General features: G+C 40.3%; 1 long non-coding RNA gene and 1 other non-coding gene across 3 annotated transcripts in view; one reads left to right on the top strand and one right to left on the bottom strand.

The window, feature by feature from the left end:
- The window catches only part of LOC123639876, a 64430-nt gene extending 37441 nt beyond the window's left edge, over positions 1–26989 (top strand). For both annotated transcript variants that reach the window (XR_006735827.1, XR_006735828.1), the window contains 4 exons: positions 6116–6363; positions 7753–7836; positions 8835–8935; positions 26954–26989. This is a non-coding gene — a long non-coding RNA (uncharacterized LOC123639876). The remainder of the gene's footprint in view (positions 1–6115; positions 6364–7752; positions 7837–8834; positions 8936–26953) is intronic.
- Positions 4734–4840, bottom strand: LOC123640833. The gene has a single exon (XR_006736077.1). It is a non-coding gene; the product is annotated as a U6 spliceosomal RNA (small nuclear RNA).
- Positions 26990–27064: the final 75 nt, after the last annotated feature.

Genomic DNA, 27064 nt, shown 5'->3' with positions numbered 1-27064 from the left:
ACATAAAATAGTTTACGATTGGTGGTTACGGGGAGATTAGGATCTCAAAGGGAGTCATAATAAGTCAACTATTACTTGACAAGCAAGTGTTTTGTCCAGGTGAATGATCTATTGTCCTAATAGGAGAGCTATTTTTGTAAATGAACAAATTGCTTAGCTAGATAAAATTAGCTTTGAAAAAAGCTCCCCACATGGATAGTGAAGTTATTTATTGATTTATAGCCTTAACTTTCTGGACAAACATTTCCGGAGGCAAACATTTCAGTTATCCAACCCAATAGTTAAGCTATGTTGATGTGGGTGGTCTCAGTGATCACTCAGGAAGAGTGAACATCCTTACAGAGAGAGGCATAGGCACTCCATTTACCCTCTTTCTTACTAGATTTCTTTCACTACTCTGGATTAGTGATTGGCCAGCTATAGCCTGTGAACCAAATATGGCCCACTGCCTATTTTGGTGTAGCCCACAGCTAATAATAGTTTTTACATTTTTAAACAGATTGGCAGGGGGCAGCGAAGAGAATAGTATTTCATGACACATGAAAATTATAAGAAAATCAAATTTCAATATCCATAAAGTTTTAATGGGATACTGCCACACACATTCATTTATGCATTTTCCATGGCTGCTTTCATGCTATAAGGGCAGAGCTGAGTAGCTGTAACAGAGATTGTATGGCCTGCCATGCCTAAAGTGTTTACTGTCCGGCCCTTTCTAGAAAAAGCTTGCTGACCCCTTCTCTGGATGGGAGAACAGGAAGCACATTACCAAAAGGTGACCAACCCATTTGAAAATAAAAGGAAGAGGGAAATGTACTGGTAGGAAAGTAGGAAGAAAAGAGTGAAAGAAATTCTCTTATGTCTGTCTGGGTAACTAAATCAAAGGCAGCTGGACCAAAGATATTCTACTCACATATTAGCACGAAGCAGATAACAAGATACCTTAAAGAAAGACGTATTTTCAAATACAAAAGTTAATACAGCAAATTAAAACCAAGTCTTGAATGTCTTCATATTTGTAATACAAGGTACTTTCTTTTCAGTAATTCTTTGTATTTAGGGATATAAACATTTGTTTTGTTACTACCGGGGATGGAGGACAACACATAGAAATATTTTCCAATTTATTCTTCACTGAATACACACACACACCCACTTGCACAAACTCATTCACCAAAAACATGCTCCCTGCCCAAATATAAAGAAAAACAATAACAACAAAATAATCCCGCAGGCCACATCTATACTTTGTATTTAAACAAAGAAAAACGAAAATGCTGGGAGTCAGTGCAAAATGTAAAAGAAAAATTATGAACAGTGTTACTGATAGATAAAATATCCCTATTGCATAAACAATAACTGATGATTTCTCTGCTTCTTTAGAACTTTGAAACCATAGAGCTGATTTGTTGAATCAGGCCCATCTGAGCTTCAAGAACCAGAAAAGATTTTACTCTCACTCTTTGATGTCACCTCAGCATTTGCTAGGGTATCTAGGCAAAGAGACTTGAATATACAAATGGACAACGGCCAGGCTATATATAAAAATAGAACTCTAATCTACAGTGTGCAGCAACTGGCCCAGGGAACTAACCCATTCTGTATAGGAACCAGCCAGGGAAGTCAACCTACTATCTACGTTTCAGACTTGTAGCAATTCAGACTGCTATCTCTGGCCATCAGTCCAGGAAGCCAGACAGTAACCTCTGTTATCAGTCAGCCCCAAATGGCCAGGACTTGATTAAAAGCTGGCAGCTTCCCTAACTTTTGCCTCTGCTTCCAATTTAGGACCGAGTAGAGAAAGTCAAATACTCTCCCCTAACCAGTCACGTAGGCTATCCCACTTGAAGCTGGCCCACCCACAGCTTCCCAGCAGCCTCCACTCAGGGCACAGCTCAAGACTTCCCCGCTCCCCAGCCCCCTCCACCCCCTAGCAAAGCACTCCCACTCCTCTGCCTGCTTTTGAGTTTCTGCCAAAACCCAAGTAATGGTGGTGGCTGACTCTCTTGCTATAGCAAGCTCTGAATAAATAGCCTTTGCTTGTTCTCGTTTGGGGGTCTTTATTACTTTGACAAGACCATTATTAGCTTCATCATTAGCATCTTCTAGTCTTAATGCCTTGCTATTCAACACCTGCTGTGAGAAGGACCATTTGGCTAACTTCCTAGAACTTGTAACACTGTCAGTGCCCAGCTGCCTTAATATTCCAGAGCACATTTCTGAGACAGTTTTGGCCTTTGTGTGATAAGCAATTATAAAGGTGTTGGAGAAGAAAGCCTGGCTTCTGGGATTACCCCTCTACCTCTAATCAGGTTTATCTGTTCCACTCCAGTAATATTACTCGCAGGTATTTTTTTTTTTTTTTTTGAGACAGAGTCTTACTCTGTTGCCCAGGCTAGAGTGAGTGCCGTGGCATCAGCCTAGCTCACAACCTCAAACTCCTGGGCTCAAGCGATCCTCCTGCCTTAGCCTCCCGAGTAGCTGGGACTACAGGCATGCGCCACCATGTCCGGCTAATTTTTTTTCTATATATTTTTAGTTGTCCAGCTAGTTTCTTTCTATTTTTAGTAGAGATGGGGTCTTGCTCTTGCTCAGGCTGATCTCGAACTCCCGAGCTCAAACGATCCTCCCGCCTCGGCCTCCCAGAGTGCTAGGATTACAGGCGTGAGCTGCCGCGCCCAGCCACTCGCAGCTATTTTTAAAAAGAAAACTTTGAGGCTTTTTGTCATTAGCTGTTGCTATTCTATACATCACTTTCTTTCTGCAAGGTAAGGTACCTGTCTCCATTTGGGATCTCAGCCTGAAGTCTGGCCACCTATTCCTGATTCCAGCTGTTGGTAAACCTGAAGCCAGAGGCTCTTTCGACACTAGCAGGTGGCAACAGCAAAATGGCTGCTTTGATGAAGACAGAGGAAGGGAGCCATTGGCAGTTAGTTTTGAGAAAATGAGTTTCTGGATCCTCAACTTCTGTATATACTTTTTCTTAAATAGATCTGCCTGAGAACGTGCCTGTAGTCAAGGCATCATGCTAGCCTTTAGATGTTGCACAGGTCCTACTTTTCCAGCCCCTCTTTCATAACCACTCTCCAGCCACTAAGACGCACCCGCTGGGTGCATTGCATGGGGAAGAGGAAGCCTCCAGGGCGCCAGGAAGGATATATTTCTAAACCTCAGTGTTGGCTGTTAAGGAAGCAGATGACTCTGATGATGGAGTAACACATCTTTTGCAAGTCAGATGTTTCCCAATTCTTTACTTTCAACAAAATTGAAGGAGGGCCTAAAGAACTTGACAGCTGAAATTGCATTAAAAATCAACTTTTATTGATCGATAATTATGTAATTTGAGGCATATATTTCAGAAACAGTTCAAATAATTAAATGAAATCACTATAATAAAACCCCTTCCATTCCTGTCTACCTATTTATGCTGCAAGGAGTCAATTAAAAACAAATCTGGACTTACGTAAAGAGAGACCTTTTTTTCAAAATGACTCTTGTGACAGGGGGCACGGGGGTGGGGGGTGGGGCGGAAGATATTGCAAAACAGAGACCAGGCCACTGGAGTAAACAAGGTTAGAAGGAACAGGTTATGGAGGAATGGGATCAGCAGGTGGCACACTGAGCAGGCAGCATGTTGGACAATTTTTCTTTGCAGTCAGCCCAATTCTGGAAGGGGCATTAAGGAGGTTGTTTCACATTCCAATGCTTGTTTAAACACAAGGGTAGGCCAAGGTTCAGGGGCCTGGGGGAGAAAGAGAAACCTAACTTAAAAAGTGTGGTCAAGTGAGGTTAGCAGGCATTTTGTCCAGACTGGTCAGTGCAAACAGCTCAGCTAATCATTTATGAGACAAAGAATACGAATTTGGAAGACCTGTGTTGGCCCTGTAGTAAGTAAACAAGGGGGTAATTTATTAGTCTTATCTAAGTCATACAGGGAAGGGTGGGTTTTTGTAGTGTTCCAGGAACACTAAAGGGTGGAGGGATTTAAAAAAAAAAAAACCTATTGCTGTTTTTCAGGAGAACGGTGCTCAGGTAAAGTTCAAAGGTTCACATAGATTTGATGCTGAACCCTATGCATTCTATTAAGAAGTCATCCCCATTTCACTGAAATATGTATTTCCAATAACATTTTACTGCCAGTTTGTAGCAACCACTAACTTAGCTATTGGGGAGTCTTAGGTTCAGGAATGACAGAAAGACTCACTAGATATAATTTGTTTCCATAATATAGATGCTCATTCCATGCAAACTGGTCCATTCTGCAGAAACCTCAATGAAATTTTGGCATGCTGATTATCTTATCTAAGGATCTAAGACCACGAGAAGTCTTCAGGCAGTTGCTAGTATTTGTCAACAAAATGACGCAATTTCTTTATACTGCAATGTTGGTCATGTGTAATGAATGACTTGCACCTCCCCCTGGGGATCCTGGCTAGTCTGACTAATGAGGGAGCTCAGTGGGGTGGCAGTGGGGGTAACCGTGTTGTTCTTCCACGTCTTCCACGTTCCAGCAGAGAACGAGGGCAGGGATGAGGATCTGACTTTCTTTCACATACTAGAGCTCTTGGCTCCACTTCCTTCTCTTTGCCAACGGTTTTCATTTCCAACAATGCCATAAGCAACAACCAAGGCATAGTATGTTTTGCCTTTCCCTCCTCAGCTTGCTTCTCTTTTTCAACCTGTTGAATCAGTTCTTAGTGAATCAGATCAATGTTTTTTATTTTATTTTTTCTTTTTATATGGAACACTTCATGAATTTGCGTGTCATCCTTGCGCAGAGGCCATGCTAATCTTCTCTGTATCGTTCCAATTTCAGTATATGTGCTGCCGAAGCAAGCACGCAGATCAGTGGTTTTTAAATTGATCAGTTGAATAGAATTGAGGGTCTAGAATTAAACCCATATGGTTTTTGGTCAACTTTTTGACAAGATTGCCAAGATCCTTCAATGTGGAAAGAAAGTTTTTTTTCAACAAATGGTGTTGGGACAACTGCATAGCAACATGCAAAAGAATGAAATTGGATCCTGACTTCATACCATATGCAAAAATTAACTCAAAATTTATCAAGCATGCAAATGTAAGAGCTAAAATTATAAAAATTTTAAAAGAAAGAAAGCGGGTAAACCTCATATCCTCAGATTTGGTGATGGATTTTTTTAGATTGTATACCAAAATTATGAGTAACAAAAGAAAAAATAGATATGGGACTTCACGAAAATTAAGAGCTTTTGTGCATCAAAGGACACTATCAAGGAAGTGAAAAGACAACCCACATAATGGGAGAAAATCTTTCAAATCACATATCTGATAAGAAACTTGTATCTAGAATATAAAGAACTCTTACAACTCAGTAATAAGAAGAAAACCCAATAAAAAAATAGAGAAAGGATCTGAATAGACATTTTTCCAAAGAAGATACACAAATGGCTAATATGCACATAAAAAGATGATCAATACCATTAGTAATTGGGAACATGCAAATTAAAACCACAGTGAGATACCACTTAGCACTCACGAGGATGGCTACGAGAATAAATAAGTATAGGTGGCGAAATTGGAACACTGACGTTGCTGACAGGCGTGTGTGCACCTGTGTATGTATGTGTGCATATACATAGACACACATGTTTTGTGTGCACTCATGTGCATGTGTGTATGTGTGTGTAGACATGTATGTGTTTCTGGCCAATGTTTTTATTCCATTGGTCAATATATCTAACCTTGAGCCAGTACCACATTGTTTTAATAACCATACCTTTATAACAAATCAAAGTTGAACAAGTTTCCCTTGCTCATTCTTCTTGCACATCTGATTATTAGTAAGAATGCAGTGTGACCACTGAGAGCAGAGTGATTGGATGTGTAGAGTCTACTGGTTGAAAATGTTCAACTTGTTATGGGCAGCAGCCAATATATTTTACTAAAGGAACAGTGAGCATTGGATCATCCAGTGCATTGGTTAAGAAGCAGTCATTTAAGGAAGCTTCTATAGTATTCACTTTATTATAATTTTTATCATATTATATCTCAAGAATTCATTTACATGTCTTTGTTCATTACTAGACTGAGATTCATGAGAGCTAATAATGTGTTTTATTACTTTTTGTCTTTCCAGAGGCCTGAAACATACTTGGCAAGTAATAGATGCTTAATTCATATTCGTTGATGGAATACCTAGAGAATAAAGCCTTTATTAATTGTAGACTTGAATCTACCAAAAACAGTCCTGGTAAATGGACTGGGAGTTGGAGAGTGCCGAGCAAGTCAGGACAGAAGACATATCTTGATGAAGCCACAAACTTTACCTAAATCACCGAGTTTTAAGACACTTGACTGCCCAAATAAAAACATCATATTGTGAAAGTAAGTTGGTGGTGTTCTACTAACACACAAAAAATAAGCAGATTGCCCCAGAACCTCAAACTGGAAAATGTTATGGTATAGAGCTATGGAACAAACTCACAAAATATAGGGGTGGAAAGTATAGCTCTAAAAATTAGGATAACCACAATGGAAGAGGAATGGAACCCTCAAGAGTCTCACAAAATATTGGTACCTTAAATGCCCCCCAGAATATTAGGGTGCTCATTGTTCCCATATTCTAGAGATGAGAGATGACAAATTTGAAAGGTATTAAATGTTTTGTTCCCTAATGAATTCTCTACTACACACTCTACAGTAGGAACTCCTGATGTATGGGAAAAGTCATTATTGCATGTGCCCTTTGCTCTTCAAACACATGAGCTCCACTTTAGCAGCATGAGCAAAGGGCTTTTATAGGCCGAACATGGAAACAAAGTAGAGAAATTTCCTGATTGGCTAGAGCTAGACATTTGTCTTATTTGGGTAAAACCCACGGAAAGTCCCTAGTTAGAGGATAGTTGACAGTTTCTGATTGGTGAGGTCCCTAGTTTTGTTTCACTGTTAACATCGGGCCTCAGTGATAGCACTAGACCATGTCAGCCCAGAGATGGCACCAGAGGAATCTACATTACAAACTTCACTAACTAGCTCTTGCCTTCTATTAGTTCCCCCACTCCCATGCACGTATTTACCTTCCCACAGTTTACTGCCCTAGAAACTCAAAGTCCTTTTCCTTTGTCTTGCCATTTCTTTACAAATACATTAATATCATTCTTTTTGTGGACCTGGAAAAAAACTGAGGCACAACTTAAACAACAAAGAATTTATCTGAGCCAAATGTAAGTTACTGCAGCCTGGAAAATGCTTCCAAGTTACCTTGGGGAGTGCTCCAGAGAACAAAGGAGAGGCTTGAGCTTTTATAGAAAAAAAGGACAAATCAGGAGAGGAAGCGATTACAAAAGTTGTTTTTCCGCTATTACAATTGGTGGAATCATCTTCAAAGCGGTCTCGGAGTCAGAGGATTGGTTGTAACCATCTAAAAGGCACCCCAACCCACTCCCCCTCCCCCATTCCCCTAGGTCAGGGACCTCCCAGCTCAGCAGGAAGCAGTCAGCAGATGTTTTGGCAGATGTTCATCCAGGAAGTTGTGACCTCTAGGGGTGAATGTTCTGTGCTTAATACGTGCCTGAGGCTCAAGCTGAAATAGTCTCCCAGCTCCACTTTGGGTGCTTTACTAACCCCTTGCCATTCCTTCATCACTTTGTTAAGATGCGATATAAGCCCAAGTCACTCATCACTGGGTGCTCCCGTGTGTGTGCTTGAGGCACAAGTTAATAAACTTGTTTGTTTTTCTCTTGTTAATCTGTCTTTTGTCTGTCTAATTTACAGGGCCCCAGCCAACAAACCGAAGATGGGTAGAAGGAAAAAGAATTTTGCTTTTTTCCTTCCTCTTCAGAATGTACTTGGGTCTTGGTGAGTCTTGTCTTCTTTGCTGTGTATCCGGAGTGGCCAGTGTGACAGTGGCAGGTGGCAACAGAGGGGCTCAGGGAAGCAGCCGCGTACCATCCTGGGTGCTTCCTGTTTCTGTGTGGGGCCACGCAAGGTCCTCGGTGTCAGTATGTTGAGTGTGTTGGATCGCTGACCCCTGTAATTACATTCTGCTTAAAATATGCTTTTTCAATATATATCTCCTCCTCTGGAGAAAATAATCACTCAATCATTAATGCCAGCTTATCCTTCAGAGTTTGTCACCTGTAGCAGCAGTCAGGAAAGCCCAAAACAGGACTTTCCTTCCCTCCCTGTATGCACATACCGTTCCGACCATTGAGAGGTGGAGTCTATTTCCTTCCCTTGAATCTGGTCTGGCCTTGTGACTTGCCTTGATTAATAAATGGAACGAGGTAGAAGATGAAGGGACTCACATCCCACCCGAATGGGACGATGATTCCTCAAGACACTTGAGTTACAGTAGATGCAGCAAGAGCCTTTTCTGAGCTTCGCTTACCTGACCAGAGACTTTGGAGAATGAAGCTGTCATAAATCCCCTCTCTGGGGGAGCTCCCAGTCTGAAAGCACACTGACTATTTAGCACCCAAATGAGAAATTGTATAAACAAACATTATCACAAACTGTCATGCCTTCCATTTGTTCCCCTCAAATCCCTTTTGTGCTTCCTATAGGTGCCCCATCTTCCCTCCCCGCCTTCTTTCCCCTATCAAGTTGATATATAAACCCTTACCCCTCGCTCTTCAGCAAGACTCTTCTTTTGAATGTTCCTACATGTGTGTAAATCAAGCTTGGTTTTTCTCCTCCAGTTAATCTGTCTTTTGCAAGATAATTTGCAAGCCCACCTCCTCCCCACCCCCATTTGAACTTAAGTAAAGGAAAAGTCTTCCTTCCAACAAAGTTATGCTTTCTGTGCCAGTTCTAGGCTTAGCTTTTCAGGGGTCTTCCATTTTTGTTTCTGGAAGCTCGATGCTATGCCATAAAGACGCTCAGGCAAGACAACTGAATGAGCAGAGGCCACATGGAGAGAGTGAGCCCACACGGAGGAGCAGGAGGCACCATACATGTGAGTGATGCCTTCGTGGACCTTTGAGCCTGTCAACTAGTAAGAAATAAAACCAACGCTATGGAGCAGCAAACAAAAGAAAAGGCTTTTTAATAGGGGTCTTAGGAATTGCAATTCAGGAGACACCGACCTAGCAAGCAGCTAAATTGTGTTCCATCCAGGTGAGGTTAGGCAGAGGCTTCTAAGGACTGCTGGGAGTGTACACATCTGGAAAGTTTTAGCACAGTCCATGATTGATGATGGCTGGTTAACAATTGAGGATGTCTCTGATGATTGACAACCAAAATGAGTGACTGAGGCAAGGACCTCAATCAATCGAGGTTTATTAAGCCAGCTTTAGGGCATGTCTGGGAAAAACACAAACCACAGACACATCTGTGGCTGTTTTTCCAAAGAGGTTTTTAGGAAATTTAGTATTTATACATTTCCTTAAAGGGAGGTGGGGAAGGGATGTAAGAAGAGGGGCAGGTAGACGGTAAGGCAAATGGTTACATTCTTGTGAGACTTTCATTACTGCCCAGGAAATCTACAAGTTATATACATAAGGTGAGAGTTTGAAGGAAAAAGGGAATAAAGAGAGGAAGAAATCAATTATGCAGATGTCTCTGGGTAGGTGAAGGAATGATCCATCTCATCTTGTCTTTGTTCTGCACCTGGGAAGATAAATGTAGACTCAACATTATCAGTGTGAATCAACTGACTGTAGTTTTAGGAGCTAGACTTAGACTGCAGACCTAAAATTACAACTGGCACGTCCCTGTTTATGGGAGGCCAGCAAAGAATTTACTTCTGAATGGTCTGTGGAGGCTGTCCTTTGAAGGTGCCTGAGGCCTTTTACCTTTCCTGGGGATCTGGGTAATGCGTAACGTTAGTAACAGCTGTCCATTTGGAAGGGGGTTGTGCTTGACTCAGCCTTTGGGCTTGACTTGCCTTTACATATAAGGAGCGTGCAGGGGGAGGCAAGTCCTGAGATTTTTATTTTCCTTTACACGATCAATCTAGTTCAGCATATCTGTCTTTCCAGGAGGTTGGTGATGAGACTTGGTTTCAAATCAAATGCAACTGGTTTTGCATTTTGGTCCATTAACAGGTCAAATTCCATCTGGGTCCAATTCCTCATGCCCTCCTGACTCCTTTTTGATACCTCTGACATAACCGTCTCCTACTTGGATTTTCTGTTCACAAGCCCAGCCGCACACTGAGGCCAGCCTAGTGACTGACTATGGCTGTTGTCACACGGAGCAAAAGAACCATCCGGCTGGGCCCTGCCTAGTGTCTAGACCACAGAAACACGAGCAGTTTGGAGTAGTTTATTACCTAGCAATAGATAACGGAAATAGCTACAGAGATAGAGATAATTTTAGCATGATTTCCAGGCTAAGACCAGATCGCCTTCAACATATCTGTAACTTTAAACATCTACAACTGTGCTAGAAACACTGCACTAGTGAAGAAGGACTACACAAATTCACCCGAGGGATCATCCAAGGCTTTGGAAAAGAGCAAAAAAGTAAGAACCAAGAAGAGTGAATATGAATACCAGAAACTATATAAAAGGTTAATTTGCCTATAATTATGTGCATGTTCCATAGTCATCATTAAATACATTGTACAGAGATAGTATCCTTGTCTGCCCAAGTCAGCCAATTCAGCATGGACACCAATATTATCTTTTCTTCTTTGGTTATATTAACTACCAAAAATATATCTATGATATATATCTTATGATATATATGTGATATATCTTATGATATATTCATGTGTGTATCAGGCTCATTTGGGAGAACTAATTTGTTTTTTTTTTTCTTTTTTTAATAAAAAAAGGTGTACCGCCCAGTCAAAATTCCCCACCTGGCACTGTTCCCAGAGTGGGTCACGCCTGGCTGGTGCTTGGTGCCAGAAGGGGAGAAGTAATTTGAATTTACTCACCACTTCATCTAATTTAAGGAAGGTATCAGTTGCCCAAGGGAGTACCTGAATTAACTCTCCATTTCAGTTCAAGTCCCTTTGTAAAATGAAGAAGAAACATCTCTAGAGAAATATAAATACCTGATTTTGGCTGGGTACAGTGGCCCATGCCTGTAATCCTAGCACTCTGGGAGGCCAAGGCAGGAGGATTCCTTGAGCTTGAGTTCAAGACCAGCCTGAGCAAGCACTCTTGTAGAGTACCCTGTCTCTACTAAGAAAATACTAAAAAATTAGCCAGGCATTGTGGCACAAGCCTGTAGTCCCAGCTACTCAGGAAACTGAGGCAGATGGATCACTTGAGCCCAGGAGTTGGAGGTTGCAGTAAGCTATGATGATGCCACTGCACTCTACCCAGAGCGACAGAGCAAGACTCAAAAAAAAAATAAAACAAACCCTGATTTCTTGTCATCAATATACTCATGCTTTTAAATGAATATTGCCTCTTACTGCTCTTTGTGGCTTATTGGAATAGGAGCTCATTTAATGTTGATATTAGAGAGTTTTCTTCTTGGGATTTAAGTTCATAAGTATGTCACCTTCCATTTTATAGTGTTTAACATTAAGTAATGGATTAAGTGTGAAAATCCAGGAGTATTTATCTGTAGTTATAGGCAGAAGTGATAATTCATCTATTTTCTAGCACTAAGGGTTATGCCTCCATTTCTGTTGCAAATTAGTGATTGTAGAAATTCAAAAAGTGATTTCCTAATCTCTTTTTTGTTTAATTCTTGTAAAGCAACAAATATGGAGTGTCAGTAGTCTTCTGCCCTGAAATAAAAAAAATTTCACAAAGTTCCCCCCCCCCGTAAAAAAAAAACCTTGAATTTGCCACACATCAAGCACTACGTTGAATCCACACGAGTGAAGTGATGTATAGATATTGTGTTAGATATTATAAGTGATCTAGAGATGATTTAAAGTATACGGGAGGAGGTATGTAGGTTATATGTAAATACTATGTTATTATATAGGAGACTTAAACATCTGTGGATTTTTGTATCCATGGGGGATCTTGGAACCAATCCCCTGCGAACTAAGGGATGATTGTGATATTCAACAAAATATGTATTGAGTATCTACAATGCATTAGGCAGTATTAGGCATTGTTCAAGCTGCTGGAGACACAAAGTTCTCGTACTCATGGAATTTACATTCTTGTAGATATACAAGTCATCAGAGGGGAGAACACAAATCGCCCAGAAATATAAGAAATAATTCCCAGTATCTTGGATTATCAGGGGATCTAAATCAAAGCAACACTTCAGTACAGTTTTAAACCCATCATTCTACCAAAAATCTTTGAGTTGAACAATATCGAATTCAGGGAAAATTTTTAAGCAACAGGACCTCTTATATACAACGGGTAGGGGATGATGGGGAGTGTAAATTGCTGAAGCAATATTAAAGGACATATTGATAATAAATAGTAAATTTGAAGATATACTTACCCTATATCTGCATTTTCATGTCTAAGTGTATAATGCTCATCCAAAATAAAAAGCTATGATGGAGTAAGTTGAGTATGATACCCCTTATATCAAGTAAAAACCATGCAAAACAATACTGTATGTTGCTTCAGGATACAAATGTATTGTCAATAGGAAAAAAAAGCCAAACTCTGTAAAATAATTTTAAAGAGATTTATTCTGAGCCAAATTTGAGGACTACGACCCAGAGCCATACCCAAGAAGATTTGAGCAAGTGGACTCGCTGTGGCTGGGTCACAGTTTGGTTTTATACATTTTGGGGAGACAGGGGTTACAAGTAAAGTCATAAATCAATACGTGGGAGGCATACATTGGTTTGGCCTGAAAAGGTGGGCCATCTTGAAGCGGTGGCTTCCAGGTTACAGGTAGGTTTAAAGATTCTTTGACTTGTAATTGGCTAAAGACATGAAGCTTTGGCTAAAGGCTTGGAATGTTTCAACATAAGGAGCTATTTATCAGAGATAAGCCACTGGACATAGATTTGTTGTATAAATTGGGGACCTGCAGGTTTGTCTTGCATACGCTTAGGCCTGTTAATGGGTTACAAAGGATGTCCTCAAGAAGGGAGGGGGGCATGATGAGGCATGTCTGCCCTCCCCCCTCCTGGCAGGCAATTTAGTTTTAGGATATTCTTTTGGCCACGAGGGGGTCCATTCAGTCAGCTGGTGGTGGGGTGAGCCTTAAGATTTTATTTTAGTTCACAGTATATTATAAAATTATATAACTATATAATGAAATGATTGAACACCAAATTCAGGGTAGGGCTTAATTCTGGAGGGGAAGGTAGGAAGACAAATGAACTGATGATTTAAATGCATTGGCAATCATTTAATTCTTTAGCTGGATGATGTGTATTCCTGTGCTTGCTGAGCTATTCTTTACGCATTTTTGCAACTCTTAAATATTGGGGGAAAAAAAGATTAGAAACAAACCAAATTCAATGAAGACCAATAAGAGATAATGTCAGAAAAGCATGATTGGAATGTTATTGTAACTAGATAGCAGAGATAAAATGAATGGTATTTCATTCTCTCTGCAGAAGGGATGTTTTTAACAGTCTTGGGCTGATCTGTAGGGCATCTGTAAAAGGGAAGATCAAGAGCAAGAAGTTCTCAATGAATCAGGAAAATTATGAAGGGGAGAGGATTCTATTTGACTTGATCAAGAACAAGGTAATGTGCTTTCAGAGTAACATCTGGCATGCTTGTTGATAGTAATACTTATCACTGTAAACTACCATATATGAAAGTAGAAATCTTTGTATCTACTTCATTGCGCCAAAAGAGCTAGGAGTATGTACCAGTCATCCTTGGTATCCACGGGGGATTGGTTCTAAGATCCCCCCGTCAATGCCAAAATCCACAGATGTCTAAGTCCCTTTTATAAATAATGTACTATTTGATATAACCTGTGCACATCCTCCCATATACTTTAAATCATCTCTAGTTTACTTATAATACCCAATACAATGTAAATACTATGTAAATAGTTGTTATACCATATTTTTATTTGTATTCTTTTTTGTGGTTGTTGTATTGTTATTTTTTATTGTTTTGTGGGTTTGTTGTTTTTTTTTTTTGGCCAAATATTTTCCAATCTGAAGATGCAGAACTCTCCAATAAGTAGGACCAACTGTGCTTTATTCACCTTTGTATCCATAGCACATAGCACCAAGATTGACACATAATGGACACTAATTCTTTACTGAAAGAATGAATACATTAATATCTTGAGTTTGGGATTCAATCAACTTTGGGGATATTTAACTTTTTTTTTTTTTTTGAGTCTGTCTCTGCCACTCCAGCTAGAGTGCAATGGCGTCATCATAGCTCACTGCAACCTCCAACTCCAACTCCTGAACTCAAGTGATCCTCCCATCTTGGCCTCCCAGAGTGCTAGGCATGATCTTGCGTATTTAACATTTGAATTTCTAAACTAAGGACCAGACCTTGGAATGGATAATGCTTCCAAAATAGTGTGAGAAGTCTGTGGACGAGCCAACTTGCCCTTTACAGGCAAAAGCTCCCTCTTCTTTCTCTTCCCCTCTTTCTCTCCCTCTTTTCCTCTCCCGTTTCCTCTTTTCTTCTTCCCCATCAAATCCAGTGCATTCCTTAGACTACAACATTTTTGACTTGTGATTAAGAAAATTCAGAGGAGAATTTTGAAAGAGGAAGCTGCCCACATCCATTTCCTAGACCATTCATTGATTTAATTTTGCAAATGGAAAAGACTTTTGTGTTCATTAGGCAAACCATTTCATTGCTTAATCTTATTGTTACTGTCAGGCACTTGTCCCTGAGGCTGCATCAGAAGAACCAGGACAAGTGGTTTGAGGAGAATGAAAGAGGAATTTATTAATTTGCCCGAAAATGAGGAGTATGGCAGACTCCTGTCATAAAGTACCACAGTCCTCCCTATAAGCAGAAATACAGAACTTTTAAAGGGGTATTTAAAGTTATACAGCTCTAGGGTATTGCTGTTTAACTAGTTAATGGTCCTAATTGAGCTCATCCCCCATCTCCAGGGAAGATACTCTAGTGACCTATGCTGGGACAATTCTGTTAAGCCATCTCCTGTGGTACAAAGAACCAACGACAACCCTCTGCTCCTCTGGAATTGGCCTTGGGCAGGGATGCAGATTTTAATTCCCAAAAGAGTTGGGGGAGGAGGAGTTTTAAAGAGACAGCACGTAAAACATCTTTGCTTTTTTTCAGGCCTTTGCCTCTGTTACATATTGACCTAAATACGTGTAACTAAAACAGTTTGGCTATTAGTGAATGAGCCGGTACACAACTATTGACTTTGCAGGCATGTTTCTGGTGGAATGCCAGCCCACATGGCTGATGAAAAAGCATTAGAGGAATTCTGAGTTAAAATGGTGGTTAGAACATGCCAGCCTAATTTTATTCTCTCCTTAAACCTACAGATGTTCCTCAATTTATAACCAGGTTATGATGGGTCCCAATAAACCCATCATAAGTTGAAAATATCATAAATCAAACCTATCTTAAATGTGCTCAGAGCACTTACATTAGCCTACAGTTAGGCAAGATCATCTAACACAAAGCCTACTCTATATCACTGGCTCAGGGAAAAGATCAAAATTCAAAGTACAGTTTCTATCGAATGCCTATCGCTTTTGCACCACCGTAAAGTGGGGAAATCATAAGTCAAACCATCATAAATCAGGGACCATCTGTACTAAAACTATAATAGTGGGATTTTTTTCTAAAAGACATAAAAGCACAAAGATGGGAAGGATAACAGTGATAAATCTTTGAAAACTGGAAAGCAGAAAGATGATTACAAACTACCTTAGAAGAACTGAAAAAGCTGAATTCTATGACAACAGTAGAGAAAAGTTGAAAATGTAGCCTGCTCTATAAATAAATTTCAATGACCCCTATAAAATTTTTTTTAATAATCCCCGCCCTTAACTAACTACTTGACCTTTTGAGCTGTTTCCCAGAAATGGTGGATTTTCTGCAAGACAAAGGAGCTGATTCAACTCAATATCTTTCAATTAAAAAAAAAAAGACAAAGGAGCTGAGATGCTGAAGGCCCCGGGCAGACTTCCTGATTCACAATCCCCCACAACCTGCCCCAGTGCACACAGCCCCTCTTAGTTACACCGTGACCCCACCCCCCCAAGGCATAGGGCCTCTCCTTTAAAAGCCCAAGATCTCCATTAGTCAGAGAGAAAGATTTGATGCAGCTTCTTCCCATTCTCCTGACAAGTCGCCCAGCATGGGAGAATATTGTATTAATATTTAAAGATTCCTTTCTTCCTTGGCAATCCTCATTTTGTCGATACTTGGATCTTCGTGCGATGAGCAACTAGACCTAGGCCAAAACTCCTTTGTGGTTTCCACAACAAAAACAGACACTATTATATTACAAAGTTACCAGCACACCCAGATCCTCCCCACAACTTCATGGATATCTGTTCTCCCTGACCCCAGCAGAAGTTGGAGTCAGTGGAGGAGACAAAAATGAAAGTCTTTGGACTGGGAGACAACAGAACAGGCACAGCTGAGGGCTTTGGTACCACACAAAAGTAGAGGTTTCCATAAAGGCATGCATGCTGATTGCTAAGGTGCCACCTCCTACCCGTAGCCCTCATCAATTATTCAGTCCCCAAACCACTGCAGCGAAATCTACCCTCTGGGCAGGAGATTGGCACACTTTTCTCTGGGGAATCTGAGCAGCTCCAGTGGAAAGAAGTAGAGAAACTGACATTTGGGATAACCCAACAAATAAATGGCCCTACAGTAAACTCAAAATGCAAGAGCTCTCCATATACTCAGAACTTCCAATCACCTTTTTAGTCCTTTACTTTTAATCTTGAATAAGAAACCGAAGATTACCAGAACTCTAAAGAAAGTCTCTATCATTCAAGATAAAGACCAAACAAGCACAAAATGAACCTTGCTGGAAAAGAATACTATGCAGGTAAAAGAAAACTTTAATTCACATTCAGTCAAAGCTTCCCACAAGAGAGCACCAAAGAAATCTGTTGGCCAAGTGCAGTGGCTCACGCCTGTAATGGGAGGCTGAGGTGGGAGTATTTCTTGAGGCCAGGAATTGGGGGCTGCAATGCGCTATGATCATATCACTGCACTCCAGCCTGGGCGACAGAGCAAGGCTTTGTCTAAAACAAAAAAAAGAAAAGAAAAGAAAGAAAGAGAGAGAAAGAGAGAAAAGGAAAAGAAAGAAAGAGAGAAAAGAAAGAAAGAAATCTAAAAGAAAGAAATCTAAAAGAAAGAAAGAAAGTGAAAAGAAAGAAAGAAATCTAAAAGAAAGAAAGAAAGACAGAAAAGGAAGAAAGAAAGAAAAAGAAAGAAAGAAACCAATCTAATATTTGTTATGGTTAAAACAAAGAGCAAACAAGTAACAATAAACATCAAGCTTAGTTTATTAGAAATGTGCCAGGCAAGGGAGACAATGACCAAATGAAGTCAGTTGATTGGACTCTGAATAGCTTTAGCGTTTGCATTTTATAAGGTTTTGTTTGGGGGGAGTTAGCCAAAGGACTGGTTTTAGGGTGGAGTTAGCAAGAGTGGAGGGAGGCACAGGAAGGAAGGGTAGGGTCAGGACAGGAAAGACTTGGTCAAAATTTGCAGAGTTGAGTGTCTGACTGTGTTGATAGGCTGGGCCACGGCTATTATGAAAAAATCTGTGGTTTTATCTTTCCTGAACACATGGGTCCAAGCTGAGCTGTTGCTGAAACAGTTTGTCTGTTTTGCAAATTGTGGTTTCCGTTCTGTCTTTGAAGTCATGGTTTCTGTAATTTTCCATTTCTCAGTCTGGAAAAAGATAAGAAAAGATACTGCATGCTTAAAACAAGAACAAGATGTTATTTTTTAAAAAAAGAAGAACATTGAAGAGAATGATGAAGAGCTTTTAGAAGTTAAAGACATAAGAAATAAAAATTGTAATGAAGAATTGAAAGATAAAATTGGTGGCTCATGCCTGGAATCCTAGCACTCTGGGTGTCTGAGGCAGGAGGATCGCTTGAGCTCAGGAGTTTGAGACCAGCCTGAGCAAGAGCGAGACCCTCATCTTTTCTAAAAATAGAAATAATTAGCCAGGTGTGGTGGTGTGCGCCTGTAGTCTCAGCTACTTGGGAGGCTGAGGCAGGAGGATTGCTTGAGCCCAGGAGTTTGAGGTTGCTGTGAGCTACACTGATGCCACAACACTCTAGCCTGGGCAACAAAGCGAGACTCTGCCTCAAGAAAATAAATAAATAAATAAAATAAAATAAAATAAAATAAAATAAAACTGAGGAAATCAAGCTGGACACCATGGTGCATGCCTGTAGTTCCAGCTACTCAGGAGGCTCAAGTGGGAAGATCACTTGAGCTTAGAAGTTTGAGGCCAGCCTGGGTAACAGAGAGAGACCTCATCTCTAAAGATATGTATGTATTTTTTTAATTGAGGAAATCATGCAGAAAATACGGGAAAAAGACGAGATATGAAATAGAAGAAAAGATGAGAAAAATCTATGAAGTTTATGAAGTTCAGCAGCCAAATACTAGGATGTTCAGGAAGAGAAAAACAGAGGGGAAGAAATCAACAGTGAAATAATTCAAGAAACACTACCAGAATCGAAGAACACAAATTTCCAAATTGAAAGAGCCCATCATAATAGATTAAAATTGTCCTACACCAAAGCACATAGCTGTGAAATGTAAAAAAATATCTAGGACAAAGAGGATATTCTCAGGCTTCCAGAAAGTGTTAGGATGGGCGGGGGCGGTGGGGAGGGGATGGTAGACACATGAAGGAGGAACAGGAATTGGGAGTGCTTTGGATTTCCCAACAGCAACACAGGAAACTAGAAGACAGTACAGGAAACTAGAAGACAGTACAGCAATGCTACAAAAATTCTGTTTTTTTGTTTTGTTTTGTTTTGTTTTTGAGACAGAGTCTTACTCTGTTGCCCAGGCTAGAGTGCCATGGCATCAGCCTAGCTCACAGCAACCTCAAACTCCTGGGCTCACATGATCCTTCTGCCTCAGCCTCCCAAGTAGCTGGGAGTACAGGCATGCGCCACCATGCCCGGCTAATATTTTTCTATATATTTTTAGTTGTCCGGTTAATTTCTTTCCATTTTTTTAGTAGAGACAGGGTCTCGCTCTTGCTCAGGCTGGTCTAGAACTCCTGACCTCGAGCGATCTTCCCGCCTCGGATAGAGTGCTAGGATTACAGGCGTGAGCCACCTCACCCGACCTGTTTTTAATTTTAAATTAGAAAAATTTTCAGATTAAAAAAAAATTAAGACTAGTAAAGTACAGTAGTGAGAAGGGGGAAAAAGTAGAACAAGGAGTTGAATCTGTAACTGACTATGTTCCCGGTGTTGGGCCAGACAACCAGGGTTGGAAACAGGGCATCGCAGAAGAATAAAGAAAGACAGTCAATGAACAATTGCAAAGATGTGGAAACAACCCAAGTGCCTATCAATACTTGAGTGGATTAATAAAATGTGGTATATGTATGGAGTACTACTCAGCTATAAAAAACAATGGTGATATAGCACCTCTTATATTTTCCTGGATAGAGCTAGAACCCATTCTACTAAGTGAAGTATCCCAAGAATGGAAAAATAAGCACAACATGTACTCACCACCAAATTGGTTTCACTGATCATCACCTAAGAGCACATTTAGGAATAACATTGATCGGGTGTCGGGCAGATATAGGCGGGGAGGATGGGTGTATACATACATAATGAGTGCGATGGGCACCGTCTGGGGGATGGACACGCTTGAAGCTCTGATTGAGAGGGAGGGGGGCAAGGGCAATATACATAACCTAAACTTTTGTACCCGCATAATATGGTGAAATTTAAAAAAGAAAAGAAAAGAAAGAGCGGGGTCAGGGGACTCAAGGCTTCTTCAGACCAAGAGTCCTGAGCTGAGCTCCTCACTCGTATTTATTTCTCTTAACAAGATAAACAGTCTCATAAATCAAGCTGAAGTTTAACTTTAAGAAATTTTTCTCATACGAAAGCAGGTGCTGCGAGTCTTCCATTCTGATAGCAAACAAAAGCAAGAAATTATTAAACCATAAGGAAGGGCACACGTCATGCATGTGCTCTTAAGAGATTACAGTAAAGATTTATATTTTCCTGTAGCGGCCCAATTACAGAACAGGGGATGAACACAGAAAGAAACACACAGACACACAAAGACAGTACAAGACTGCAGCGCCGAAAAGCACCAGTCACTTTATTTTTATACTCCTTTTGTCCAGCAGCTACTTTCTGGTAAGTGACTATCTTTAGAGTCCTGAGGTGATATGTTCCATTTCTTATGGAAATTGCTCAAGGAAGGTAGACATTTGCATGTTAACCTTTGGACCTCATTACAGATGTGCAGGACAATGAGACATGCCTTGGCTTGCGTGCAGGACCTAAGGCCCTTGGCTATTTTCCATAGGGAACAGTTTGTCTGTTCAATAGGCCATTCACCTTTAGCTCCAGGGAGCATTCAGCAGTCAATAGGCCGCGGCCCGGCCCTATTGATTTCTGGCATCAAGGAGTGTTCTGGACCTATTGACCTTTGGACCCAAGAAGCACGTCCCTGACTCTGGGCTCAAGCCAATTCTTGCCCAGGGACAGTCCCTACATTTTCCAGTTACACTTTCTTCTTAACAAAGCTGTTGATGTAGGATAAGTTATTTCTAGCCTTTAATTGAACAAACTCGTTAACTGTGAGCCACAAGCCAAGCCCACCTTTGATCCAGCTGGACGTGTCATTAAGCAGTCCCGGGGCAGCTTTCTGCCCTAGGGTGAGCTGTTGTTTTCAGCATCTCCTGCCTCACCACATATCCTGACCTTTAGAAAGGCTCAAGTTCTGCTCTTTTACTGAGGACCCGCCGACATGGGCCGCGTTGGCATCAAAACCGTGAAGAAGGCGTCCCCGGTCATCATCGAGAAGTACTACACGCGTCTGGGCAATGACTCCCACACGAACAAGCGCGTGTGCGAGGAGATCGCCATTAATCCCAGCAAGAAGCTCCGCAACTAAATAGCGGGCTACGTCACACATCTGATGAAGCAGATTCAGAGAGGCCCAGCGAGAGGTATCTCCATCAAGCTGCAGGAGGAGTAGAGAGAGAGTATGTCCCAGAGGTCTCAGCTCTGGATCAGGAGATCATTGAAGTAGATCCCGACACTAAGGAGATGCTGAAACTTTTGGACTTTGGCAGCCTGTCCAACCCACAGGTCACTCAGCCTACAGTTGGGATGAATTTCAAAACACCACGTGGAGCCATTTGAATCTTCTCTGTGCTGTAATATTTTAATAAACTTGAGACTACAGCCTTAAAAAAAAAAGAAAGGCTCAAGTTCTTATCTATGCTTTCTCACGCTAGCTATGTTCAGTGGTGGTCTCAGCTGTTCTCGACCACCGCAACAACTATGAACAATCATTAAGATAACTCACTGCTTTCGGACCAGCCAAAAGAATATTTCACATTAACCTAACCATGGTCACTTTCTAATGTTAGAGCCAGATTCCCTCGGCCCCGGGAACAGAATGACAGAGTCACTGAGGCTGTAAAAGGCAAAGGAGTTTATTGACTAGTTCGAACTAGGGTCCAAGCCCCGAGCACCAACGCAGTGGTCTCTTTCTATGGGCAGGGACCCCGCGCAGCGGGAGTACAGGTCTTTTATATTTTTTTGTTGGAATTTGTTACAGCCAGTTACCTCTGACAAGGGGACATACGCCTCTCATAAGCTTATTTACGTACTGATCAGGCCTTGGCCCCCTTATCAGTAAGCTATTCGTGGTTGTTTTTTTCTCTAACTACACTATCACTATATACAATAGGTTACCTTTTCTAAAATTGTACAGATGTAGAATAGTGTAGTATAGTCTTTTGTGTCTGGCTCCTTGTATTCAGCACAATCCTTTTGAGATCTGTACATGTTGTGATGTATACTGGTAGTTCCTTTTTATCAGTGAGTAGTGCATTGTATAAATGTACAACAGTTTATCCATTCGTCAGTTGGCTGTTTCCAGTTTGGGGATATTATGAATAAAACTCAATGAACAGTGGCCTGGAGAAGTGGCTCACATCTGTAATCCTAGCACTCTGGGAGGCTGAGGCAGAAGGATCACTTGAGGTCAGGAGTTTGAGACCAGCTTCAGCAAGAGCAAGACCCCGTCTCTACTAAAAATAGAAAAAAAATTAGCCAGGCTTGGTGGTGTGCACCCGTAGTCCCAGCTACTCGGGAGGCTGAGGCAGGAGGATCACCTGAGCCCAGGAGTTTGAGGTTGCTGAGGTTGCTGTGAGCTAGGTTGACGCCAATGCACTCTAGCCAGGGCAACAGAGGGAAACTCTGTCTCAAACCCTCCCCCTGCCCCCCTGCAATGAACAGTTGCATACAAGTCTTTCTGTGGACATGTTTTCATTTCTTTGGGGTAAGTAGGAGTTGAATTGTTGGGTCATGTGGTAAGTGTATATTTCATGTAAGAAGAAACCATCAACTGTCTTCATAGTATTTATACTGCTATGTTTTGAGTGTCCCTTCCAAACACATGTTGAAACTTAATTACTGTTGCGATGACATTAACAGGTGAGACCAGGTTGGACCTTTAAGAGGTGATTTGGTGAGGAGGGCTCTGCCCTCATGAATAAATTAATCTATTCATGGATTAATTAATTCATGGGTTATGTCAACAGTGGATTAGTTATCTCAAGAGTGGATCTGTTATAAAAGCCAGGTTGGCTTGCTCTTTTGCACACCTCTTACCCTGTGATGCTTTCCATCATGTTATGATACAACAAGAAGGCCCTTATAATTTACCCAGTCTTGGGTATTTTGTTATAGCAACAGAAAATGAATTAAGACATATCCCACTTTGCATTCTCATCAGCAATGTTCCAAATGCTCCACATTCTCATCAACAACTAATACTGCTGGTGGTTTTGAGTCATTCTAGTGAGTGTGAAATATATTTCATTGTGGTTTTAGTTTGCATGTCTCTAAGTACTAAGTGATAGTAAGCATCATCTCATGCTGTTATTTGCCATACATACCACTTCTTTGGTAAATGTGTGTTCACGCTTTCTCCTGTTTTTTATCATTCTTGCCAAATTTTGTGTATTCTTTTAAAATAACCGTTTTGTTACTTTTAGCTTGGATTTATTTTGCAGTTTTTTTGACTTCTTGTAGATGTTTTCCTATTAATACAAGTCTTTAAAGTTTATACATTTCTCTCTATATACTATCATACTTAGCTGCCTCCCACAGTTGTCATATGTAATATTTCTTATAATCACTTGATTAACCATATTTTAATTTCTATTCAGAATTCTTAATCTGTGTCTTTCTTAATTTCCTAGCACATAAAGCAGATTTTCCAGTTATCTTTTTATTGTCTATTTATAGCTTAACAGCCAATAGCATTATATACAGGCATACTTCATTTTATTGTGCTTTACAGATAGTGCAATTTTTACAAATTAAATTGAAGGTAACTTTTAAGTGTATCAGTGCCAATTTACCAACAGCATGTGCTCACATTGTGTCTCTTTGTCAGCCTTTTTTTTTAAGCAATAGTACTCCTTTTTTTAAGAGACAGTGTCGGCCGGGTGCGGTGGCTCACACCTGTAATCCTAGCACTCTGGGAGGCCGAGGCAGGTGGATCGCTCGAGGTCAGGAGTTCGAGACCAGCCTCAGCAGGAGCGAGACCCCCGTCTCTACTAAAAATAGAAAGAAATTATGTGGCCAACTAAAAATATATAGAGAAAAAATTACCCGGGCATGGTGGTGCATGCCTGTAGTCCCAGCTACTGGGGAGGCTGAGGCAGTAGGATCCCTTAAGCCCAGGAGTTTGAGGTTGCTGTGAGCTAGGCTGACGCCACGGCACTCACTCTAGCCAGGCAACAGAGTGAAACTCTGTCTCAAAAAAAAAAAAAAAAGACAGCGTCTCACTCTGTCACTTCAGCTGGTGTGCGATAGCACCATCATAGCCCACTGTAACCTCGAATTCCTGGGCTCAAGCAATCCTCCTGCCTCAGCCTCCCAAGTAACTGGGACTACAGCCATGCACCACGACACCCAGCTAATTTGACTGGGTTTCACTATGTTGCCCAGGCTGGACTCAAACTCCTGGGCTCAAGTGATCCTCTTGCCTTAGCCTCCCAAAGCGCTGGGATTACAGGTGTGAGCCACTGTACCCAGCCAATAAAATATTTTTTAATTAAGATTATATATATATATTGTTTTATTAAACATAATGTTTAATAATGTTGAATACTTAATGGACTATAGTATAGTATAAACATAACTCTATATTTCCTGGGAAACTAAAAAAAAATTGTATGACTTGCTTTATTGTGATATTTGCTTATTGTGATGGTCTAGAACTGAACCCAAAATACTTCCGAGGTATGCCTATAGTCAGAGAACGTCATGATTTCACTTTATGGCCAAATATATCTTCAATTAATAAATGTTTCATGTGTGCTTAAAGAGAATATGATTTTTTTCAGTTGTTAGCAGTGTTCTATGTTTCCACTACACCAAAGTTTGTAAATCATGTATATCAAATCTTCAATGTTCTTGCTGAACATTTTCTATCAATTATTAGAGCATTATATTAAAATCTCCACTATGATTAATTATAGATAGATTTGCCCATTTCTTCTTATGATTCTGTCAGTCTTTGTTTTACATGTTTTTTCAGGCTATGTTTTTAGGTACATAAAAAAGATACCCACACATAGACAGAAAACAGTGAAATTGCAGAACAACAATGAAAAAGAATATGAAACAGCAGGAGGGAAAAGAGATTATCATCAAAGGAACAGAGTTGGTGACAGCTGGCTTAAGGATGCTGTGACCCGCAAGACAGAGAAATGTTGTCTTCAAAGTGTTGAGAAAAAGTAACTGAAAACCTGGAATCCTAAACTCAGTGATAGTATCTTTCAAAAATGTGAGCAAAATAAAACAGTTCTCAGACAGATAAAACTGAGTCTTCCACCAGCAAACCCTCACTATAGGAAAATCTAAAGTATATACTTTTAGTCAAAACAAAAATATTCCCAGACAGAAGATACAAAAAGAAACCAAGAGTAAAAAGAGGCAAATCTTTGGATAAGTCTAAAATATTAACTAGAAAATGATAACATTTAGTAATATTTAAATCTGAAAGAAAAAAACCTCAGTATTAAAATGAATAACAGGTCCATGTTATGGGGAGATAAAGAGGTTGATAAACTTTGTAATTTAAATAATCACAATTTAATTTACAGGGTAACCACCAAAAAAAGGAGAACCCTGAAAACAAAAAGCAAAAAAACCAAAAAAATGCACCCCAAACCTGAATAGAGTCTATAACTCCCAAACTAGCAGGAAAGAGAGTAATTAATACAAGAGAAGGCAAAAAGTAATAGGAAGTAAAAGATAGCATAAACTAGGGTGATAGATTTTTATGAAATTTATTTATTTTTTGAGGCAGGGTCTTGCTCTGTCGCCCAGGCTAGAGTGCAGTGGTATGATCTTAGCTCACTGCAGCGTCAAACTCCTGGGCTCAAGCAATCCTTCTGCCTCAGCCTCCAGAGTAGCTAGGACTATAGTTACAGGCCACCACACCCAGCTAATTTTAAAAATATTTTTGTAGAGATGGGATCTCACTATGTTGCCCATCTCCAACTCCTGGGGTCAAGCGATCCTCCTGTCTCAGCCTCCCAAAGTGCTGGGCTTAAGGGTGTGAACCACTGTACCACATCTGAAACTAATTTTATAAAGGTAATAAATGTAATGCCCTCCTAGTCTTTCTCAGTCAATTTGGGCTGCTGTAACAAAGATACCATTAACTGGGTCACTTAAACAACAGAAATTTATTTCTCACAATTCTAGAGACTGGATGCTTGAGATCAGGGTGCCAGCATGGTTGGGTGATGGGTGAAGGCCTTCTTCCTGGCTTTGTAGATGGCCCACCTCTTGCTGTATCCTCACATGGTGGAGGGAGGGGGCCAGATAGAAAGCTCTCTGTCTCTTCTTATGGGGACATTAATCCCATCATGAGGGCTTCACCTTCTTGACCTAATTACCTTCTAATACCATCTCCTTGGGGGTTAGAATTTTCAACATATGAATTGAGGGGGGAACACAAATGTTCAGTCCACAGCAGTAAAAACAAAGATAGGTTGAACTTTAAAAATCCATTCTATAGGATGCTCGAAAGACTTTAGAAATCTTAGACTTCTAAGACTTAGGTCTTAGTCTTAGTTTTTCAACCTTGGGAAGTCGAAAGTAGATAGTGTTAGAAAAGAATAGAATGGAAAGTAAGTATATGGAAAAGGAATGCCAGGCAGAAAAAAAAATGCAAGCATTGCTATATTATAATCAAAACAATAGAGTTCAATACAAATAGCATTGTTAGAAATAAATAGGGCTACTGTAACAGCAGTGAAATAGGAATACAGGGCTGTTACCATTCACGTCCCCTTATCACTTTATAATTTGATCATTAAAACATGGTGATATGCCTTATTTTAAGTCATATCTGATAAACAGGGAGGTTGGATTTTTTATGTTTATTAGACTTTTTAATTATGCGAATCGTTCCATTTTTTTACTATCTTCCATTAGCACAGTTGTTAAAGAAAAACAAAAAATGGAGGCCACTGATAAGATATGCCCCAAGGCCAACCGCCCATAACCAAGTAACCAAAACTTAAATCATCCTGAGCTAAGGCTAGTTCTAATCCTAAACAAAACACAAAGCTTGACCGCGTCCTTGCCAGCATGCATCAGTGAAATTAAACCAATGAACTGTAGACAAATCAGCTTAAACAGCTCTACTTGCCCTAAAAAGAATGTTAATGGAGAACAGCCGGTCAAGAACAAGGTCAAAATACTTCCTCCTTTATGCTTTATAAGCTGTGCTGTAACTGTTGTAAGATGAGCTTCTTACTACTCAGTTTGAAGTCTCCAGTATCTTGTTCTATACTTTCTCTTACTATATGACAAGCTTTTAAATTTTTCCTAACTTGATCTGACTTTATTTATTTTCTTATTTATTTTTATTTTATTTTTTTCCAGAGCCACGCCAAAGAAGCCTTGAGCAAGTGAACTCCCTATTTTTGGCATAGCAAAATTTTTTTCATACGGCTTCTTTCATCTTTTTCTTTCTTTTTTTCTTTTTTTTTTTTT

Source organism: Lemur catta, chromosome 6 (genome assembly GCF_020740605.2).
Source record: "Lemur catta isolate mLemCat1 chromosome 6, mLemCat1.pri, whole genome shotgun sequence".
NCBI lineage: Eukaryota > Metazoa > Chordata > Mammalia > Primates > Lemuridae > Lemur > Lemur catta.
Note: the sequence above shows the minus strand (reverse complement) of the source record. Positions and strands in the feature narration are given on the sequence as shown.